The following is an 8134-nucleotide window of genomic DNA, read 5'->3' as shown; positions in this document are numbered from 1 at the left end:
TCCCACCATTACCACTTCTCCCCCAGGGACACGCAGGGGGTCAATTACAAGAGCAGGGTGACTCGTTGGCAGGAAAAACATGGACACTTTGAATTAGAACGAACATCTTTGCCTGTGGTCCTTTGCTCTCCCTCAGGCTGCTGAGAGGGATCTGGAGACAGCTTCAGGTGGGCTCTTCTGGGCTCTACTGAGACCTGGGGTGGCAGACAGGCCAGGCTGCCCAGGCACTGGGGCACACTATCTTTTGAACCAATTGCTGACTCTGGGTTCACCTTTCCTTGCCATCAAATGACCAGAGACAAGATCAAGGCAGAACAGATGTTGGACCTTCCTAGAGCCTCTGTTTAAAATCAAAGGGGACTTCCTCTTACTGATCCCATCTATCTCAGTAAGAGAAGGAGCAGCTGATCCTCTCTGCTTCTCAAACATCAGTATTTTGGCTAGAAAAACACCAGTTTATATTCAGTAATCCAGGCATTTTAGGTGACAATTTAACCTTCCACGTTCAAGGATGGATTTTTTTTTGTTTCATTTATAAAAATTCATTATTGAATAGAAAGAAGCTCTTTGTTGTTTGAAGGGTATATTAATTTCCTGTTACTGCTATAACATTAGCCCCCACTTTGAGGCTTTGAAGGACACAAGTGCATTGTCTTACAATTCTAGAGGCCAGAAGTCAGACATTGATCATCCTGGGCTAAAATCAAGGCGTCAGCAGGACTGTGTCCTCCTGGAGGCCCTAGGAAAGAATTTTTCTCTGCTTTTTCCAGCTCCTTGTGGTCCCTTTCCCCATTTTCAAAGCCAGGGGTGGAGCATCTTCAAATCTCTCTCTCCTTTTGACCTCCTCTTCTGTTTCCCTCTCCCACCTTAAAGACCCTAATAATTACATTAGGCTTGCTTCAGTAATCCAAAATAATTTCCCAATCATAAGGTCAGTTGATTAGCAACTTAATTCTTTCTGCGACCTTCATTCCCCCTTGCCATGTCACACGATATACTCACAGGTTCAGGGGGATTAGGATGTGGACATTGTTGGAGGGTCATCATTCTACCTACCACAGGGAGTATACAACATTTTGGTTTGGCTGCTAAGCAAATGATGACCCCGCCTACCTACCTACAGATGAGCCTTCAAACTTCAAAAGAGGGCCTCGGGCCCCAGACAAGGAGCAAGATTTCCCAACACTATCAGGCCACTTTCTGGTAACGATAGTCCGAGTGGTTAGGAATCAGCACTGATGATATTTAGGTGACTAAGGTAGCATGATCAGAGCCCAAATAAGTATTTTGTCCTTGGAGAAAAAGTAGGTCTGTGTCTACTCAAAGCAGTCAGGAAGGAGGAGGCCAGAGCTTGAGTTGTGAGGCGATCTGAGCATCAAAGTTGGAAAAACAAAGTTCAAACACAAAATCTATGTGGCAAAAGTAGGGCTGACACTGTGAGACCAAGTCCCTGGCAGAAGCCAAGGGCAATGAGAGTGAAACTGGAATTTAGTGTCCAAAACTAAGCCCACTGAGCTAATGCACCGCTGTGTGCCTATTTGCCAACTGCCCTTATGGTGTCGGGCAGATCAGCCTGGCTTAAGGATACAGGGTTTGGCTGATATCATTTTTCTCAGAGATGACATTAGAACCACATTATTCTTTTGATTCATTTTTGTTGTCTCCCCAAAATTAAAGAAGCTCACTGGTTAGAAGATGACCATGCCCATTAGTAATCCTGATGTGGCAGTGGCATTTGGACATCCTGCTGGACTCTCTTCCCCACCGGCTCCAGCATCTTTGCAGGTTACCGAAGTGTTTACAAGCTGAAGAGAAATAAAATAAAAACCTGGCATCTTAATGCATGCCACTCATATCTTTTCAAACAACTTCATATTCCATGGAGTCCCCTTTCATCCAGGTATCAGTGCATTTTCTTCGCTGCAATAACGGACTTACATTGGTGAAGGAAACAGAATACTATCAGAGTGATACAGGAAAATCTCCATTTTTTTCCACTGTGGCTCAGAGAAAAGAGGGTTAGCGTTCAGCCTCTGACTAATGTGCTTCCTAGATTTGAGAAGCAACACAAATCTCAGCTGATTTCATGGTAAAGTGTTATCTAAGTCCATGTCTTTTTTATTGAGGATACAAAGAGCTCTAATATTTAGCCATAATTTCTAAGATGATGCAACCAAGAGAAAATTGAATGGAAGGAAAGCAAACCCAAATAAATACAAGGTATTGTACACCAGATATGAGGCTGTGTGTTTCACATGCTTTTTTGTGCACCCCTCATGCCAATCCTAGGATACAGTGATTGTTCTTCCCATTTTAATTGAGCACTTGAGGCTCACACAGAGTATAAATGACTTGCCCACGGTGATTTTTTAAGCACATGCCTACAGGCTTAAAATTCATTTACATTTTAGCTAGTAAGGAGTAAGACAAAAATACACACTTAAATCTCTCTGATCCCCCATAACTTTTCCTCTATTACATAATTCTTCTAAATATTATTAATACTCCATTAGTTTTCCAAGCAGATTCCACAGCAAAATTCTGAATATCCTCAATGGTGGCTTTAGCGCAGATACAAGAGACGTGTTCAGATTACTGGTGCACTTCCAGAAGGGTAGGGGTTGGCTGGTAGTGAGAGGAAGCCTGGCTCTGAGAAGGAGCATTGGGGAAATGGGGGAGATTAGGGGTCCTGGTGGGAGAGAGGGAGAAAGGGGAGCCATCTGGAGCAGTAGAAGGAGGATTGAACTTGGCCCCGGGTTCGATGAGGCATCAGGGACTAAAACAAAAGAATCAATGAAATGGCTTTGTACCTTTTATATTCTGATGCAGCAATTGAAATCCTGGAAATGTATCTATCTTAAGGGATAATTTAGCAAATATATAAGCACACACATACACCCAAAAATGTCCATTGCAACATATATTTATAAAGATTTGGAAACATCATACAAGTCCAACAGTATCGACATAAATGAGCAAATCTTTATACTTTCCCGTCATGCCATGTTCTATTTTAAATGTATAATTTGTATGTATTTAAATAAAGAAAAATGCTTGTAAGATTCACTTTTAAAAATCAGAAAATAGATAAGCAGGGACAAAAATCTTCACAAAATATATATATGAAAGAGAGTGTCTTGGGCTGTGAAAACAACAGGCTTCTGCTGCTGTGTGTCCTTCCTTACCTGCAGAGAGAGACTGATCCCCTGAACCGGCTTCCACAACACAGTACATCTCTCCCAGCCCCCAAAGACCAGCAGGCCTGGAAACCTGGCCCAGCATTCCTGAGCTTCCAGCTGAGAAAGACCAGCCACCAGCTCCTCTTCCCAGGCACTATACCTCAGGCTCCTGCCTTCTCCAGCTCAGAAAGTGAGGCCACCGCCCACTCAGTTGCTCAGCCTGAAAACCTCCAAGTCATCTTTGATTCCCTTCATAGCTCACATGCAATCCATCGGCAAATGCTATTAGCCCAGCCTCTGCAATATATCCCAAACCTGACCCCTTCTCATGGTACCCACTTCTCACACTTGCACCACTGCAATGGCCTCTGGACATATCTCTGTCTGCCATTCTGGCCCCCTCCCCCTCCAACCATCCACTCTCACCTCAGCTAGAGTGAGCTATACACAAAAGAACGGAGAGGCCGAGGCGGGTGGATCACTTGAGGTCAGGAGATCGAGGCCATCCTGGCTAACATGGTGAAACCCCATCTCTATTAAAAATACAAAAAATTAGCCAGATAAGGTGGCACGCACCTGTAGTCCCAACTACTCAGGAGGCTGAGGCAGGAAAATCGCTTGAACCCGGGAGGGCGAGGTTGCAGTGAGCTGAGATCGTGCCACTGCACTTCAGCCTGGGCAACAAAGCGAGACTCCGTCTCAAAAAAAAAAAAAACAAGAATTATAATTAGCTACCAAGTATATGAAAATATGCTGAATCTCAATGAAGATCGACACACTTTGAAATTAAAGTAACACTGTCCAATGGAGTAATGGCATATAGAAAACACTCAAGAAATATGTGTTGCACACACGCGAAACTATTTTTCATCTACCAAATGGACAAAGATTTTTAAACTGAAAATTTCCAGAATTGGAAGGGCCCAAATAATCACACCTTTTTCACTTCTAGTGAAATTGTGATTTTTTTTTAAGTGTCAAAAATATCCTGTAACTTCATATCTAAAATTTTAACCTAAGGATTTAATTAAGCAAGTAAGCAAAATGGTACCTTCTTCATCTTTTCAACAACAGGCTTAGACATTGAGGAATGAAGACATTAGTGCCTTGTTTGCTCATTTCTTTATCCTTTCTGGCTGCCTTTGGGAGGAGGGGAAGGACATGCGTATTTTTTTCTCCCAGGAGGTCTTTGTCCTAGGACACTTGATGTGAATCCTGGCTGCATTTAAAATAATCTAGAAATTTGAAAAATGTATGTATTACCAGGTTCTATCTCCAGAGATTCCAATTTCATTTGGCCTAGGGTGGGGCCCAGACAGGGTATTTTTTTAAGTCTCTGGGGGATTTTCAGCAGCCAGGCTGAGAGGGACAGGCCTGGGGGCCCCTCCTCCTCCAGGGAAATGGGGCTCCTCCCTTCTCCACATTGCAGGTTTCTGACAGGAGCCTCCCGGAGGTGACCAGACCCTAGATGGACACAGCTGCATGGGAACCCAAAAAAGGCTGGAACCTAAGGCGCCTACCTTGAGAACAGCCACGAGGAGTCCAGTGGCCAGGCCAGCAGTTGACAAGGAATGTCCCTACAATTAGCTTGCTGTGAGCTTACTTAGACAACGGTGCCAAAAAATAAGCCTAGTACCTGGGCTCCACCCGCAGTAGTGGAGGTGGTGCCTAGAGAATGTTGATCCCAGGCCTCTCCCAGCCACATTCTTGAGCTCCAGGTCCTAGATTAATTCAAAGATAATTGATGAAGTCACAGAAAAGTCACTCATACACTCAGCAAATATTTATTGAGCATCTACTATGTACCAGGCACTGATCTAAACACTGGAGATACATCAGCAAATAAAAGACCACAGCTACATCACTAGCAGGGAGAGCCACGGATTAAGCACTAAATGTAATCTGCAAGTAAAACATACAGTCTGCTAGATGGTGATGGGGACTTGGGTAAATAGAGACATGTAGGGGTGGGTGTGTGGGGAGGGAAGCTCAGGGGAATAAGAGTAAGTCCTGACCCCTGACCTACTCTTCCTACTCAGGTGGGAGCCCACCAGAGGTGTTTGGGGACCAGCAGGAGGGTAGGGTGGCTAGAGAGGTGGGGCTCAGGAGAGGGCACCATTGGGGGTAAGTCTCAGAGAGGTGCATAGGGGAGCTTTGAATTTTACTCCACGTGGAATGGAAGCCACTGCGAGGTGTTGAGCACAAGAGGAACCAGATGAGAATATCGCCAAACAGAACTTGGGCCCACCTACCCAGCACAGCAAAGCCAAACACTGACATCAGGATTTATGGCAAGAAAAAGTGAGGCATTTATTGCAAAGCGCCAAGCAAGGAGAATTGGGCAGTTCATGCTTAAGACCAGAACTCCCCACTGGCTGACAGATAAGGGTTTTTCTAAGGCAGTGATATGGTTTGTATATTTTCTCCCTGCCCAAATCTCATGTTGAATTATAATTCCTGGTATTGGAGGTGGGGCCTGGTGGGAGGTGACTGGATTGTGGGGGTGGATTTCTCATGAATGGCTTGGGCCATCCCCTTGGTGCTGAGCAAGCTCTCGCCCTGAGTTCATATGAGATCTGGTTCTTTAATGTTGTGTGGCACCTACCCCCCGCCCTCCCGATCCCTCTCTCTCAACCTCTCTCTCTCCTGCTTTTACCATGTGAGGTAACTGCCCCCCTTTTGCATTCCACCATGACTGTAAGCTTCCTGAGGCCACCTGAGAAGCCAAGCAAATGCCGGCATCATGCTTCCTGCACAGCCTGCAGAACTGTGAACCAATTCAACCTCCTTTCTTTATAAATTACCAGTCACAGGTATTTCTTTATAGCAATGCAAGAACTGCCTAATATAGGCAGGAAGGCAGAGGTTACAGGCAAAGTCATAAATCAACACAATGAAGCTATACATCGGCTTGGCCTAAAAAAGGCAGGACATCTTGAAACAGGGTTGGGAGGACCAAAGGTCATAGGTGAATTCAAAGATTTCCTGACTTGTGATTGATTAAGCTTTGTTTAAAAACTTGGGGTCAGTCAAAAGGAATGTTGAGCTCTGGCCTGTGGGCATGACTTCCTCTGGGAACCTCAGGAAGAAATTTAGAATAACTGGCAGGCAGAGTTCAGTCCTCGTTCCCCTTATCTGAGGTCTACAGGCCGGCAGATGGCATTTTGCATTTGCTGGGGGTCCGGGTTTATAAAAAACAACGCAAAGACATATGTGAAGATGTTATCTTTAGTTTCTATAGGAACCAAAGAGTTTGTGGCTCTAGTTTCCTTGGCTGTTGTTTAAAACTACTATTGGCCAGGCACAGTGGCTCATGCCTATAATCCCAGCACTTTGGGAGGCCAGAGTGGGCAGATCACCAAGGGTTGGGAGTTCGAGACCAGCCTGACCAACAAGGAGAAACCCCATCTCTACTAAAAACACAAAATTAGGCAGGGTGGTGGTGCATTCCTGTAATCCCAGCTACTCGGGAGGCTGAGGCAGGAGAATTGCTTGAACCCAGGAGGCAGAGGTTGCGGCGAGCTGAGATGGTGCCGTTGCACTCCAGCCTGGGCAACAAGAGCAAAACTCTGCCTCAAAAAAAAAAAAAAAAAAAAAAAAAAAAGGGACTATTTACCTATTTACTTATCAGGTTGCTCATTTACTTCTCAAGGTGACCTAGGTACCTGGAATTTCCCTTAAAGGAACTAGGATTTTTCTTTATTTCTATGCTTGAGGGCCTCGACAGACCCTCAAAGGGAGCCCTGTTCCATCTCAAGACTGAGCACTAATGGTTTAGTGGAAGTAGGAAAATCAGGTAAGACGTTACTGAAGGAACCTGAGGGAAGAGAGAACAGGGACTGAGCCCCAAGTGGTGGCACAAGAATTGTTGATAAGTGGGCAGGTTTGGATGCATTAGGAGGTCAAAGCCAGCATGCTGTTTTGACAAGTGTCAAGAGGGATGAGAGATAAACCCTGACTTCAAGGTTTTTGGAGTTTCATGTTTTGAATTTTCACCATTTGTGATTCTTTAATACAGAACTGGAACATTTCACCAACCCACAAATCGGCCTGGCCCTCATGTGCAGCATGCCTGGCTCCTCCAGCATCGCCCCTATGAAGAAAGTGGTTCAGCAGCTCCCGCTGGAAGCCGGACCCAACCACGCTCAAACGCGTACAAGTTTCCCAGGCAGCTGCAGACTTAAAACAATTTGGTCTTCAGAATGCTCAACATGACCCTCTGCTGACTGGAGTATCTTCAGGTACAAATCCCTTCAGACTCCAGAAAGTCTGTTCCTTTTTGTAGTAAAATGAATCTTTCAAAGGTTTTCCAAATCGCTTCTTATGATCCAGTGAATATTCAAGAGAGCTAAATTTGAAACCTGCACAAAAGCTTATCCCTGTAACACATGGGCCATAATATACAAAATTCTGCTTTTGTCTGTCCTTAACATCTACCTCTCTGAATTTTCATGAATTTCTATTTCACAAGAGTAATTGTTTTATAAACACTGGCAGCAGCATACAATAAAACTTAGTATGAAAAAAAAAAAAAGAACTGGAACATTTCTTGCATCCTGAATATTCCTGTGCAATTCTTATCTATTAGATTCGGGGCACTTCATTAAGGGATTGCTAAGACTCTCCTGGCAGTCCTAAGGACTAATTACAGTCACCAGCTGTGTGATCAGCAGGAGGGAGACCCTGCTGGAGAGGGGGTGAGGGAGGTGGGAAGGGCTGGATGGAATATATTGAGATCCAGGAGGAAAGGCACGTCCTAACATTTCCAATGAAGGAATAAGGAAATCACAAGTCCAAGTCTTTTTTTTTTCTTTTGAGAGAGTCTCACTCTGTTGCCCAGGCTGGAGAGCAATGGTGCAATCTCAGCTCACTGCAACCTCTCGTCCTGGGTTCAAATGATTCTCCTGCTTCTGCCTCCCGAGTAGCTGAGATTACAGATGCCCACCACCACGCCC

The 8134-nt window shown here is 44.8% G+C and overlaps 1 pseudogene; it reads left to right on the top strand.

The window, feature by feature from the left end:
• The first annotated feature begins 7169 nt into the window (after positions 1 to 7169).
• LOC119626200 (guanine nucleotide-binding protein G(I)/G(S)/G(O) subunit gamma-5 pseudogene) lies at positions 7170 to 7545 on the top strand (annotated as a pseudogene).
• Positions 7546 to 8134: the final 589 nt, after the last annotated feature.

Source organism: Chlorocebus sabaeus, chromosome 21 (assembly GCF_047675955.1).
Source record: "Chlorocebus sabaeus isolate Y175 chromosome 21, mChlSab1.0.hap1, whole genome shotgun sequence".
Taxonomy (NCBI): domain Eukaryota; kingdom Metazoa; phylum Chordata; class Mammalia; order Primates; family Cercopithecidae; genus Chlorocebus; species Chlorocebus sabaeus.
Note: the sequence above shows the minus strand (reverse complement) of the source record. Positions and strands in the feature narration are given on the sequence as shown.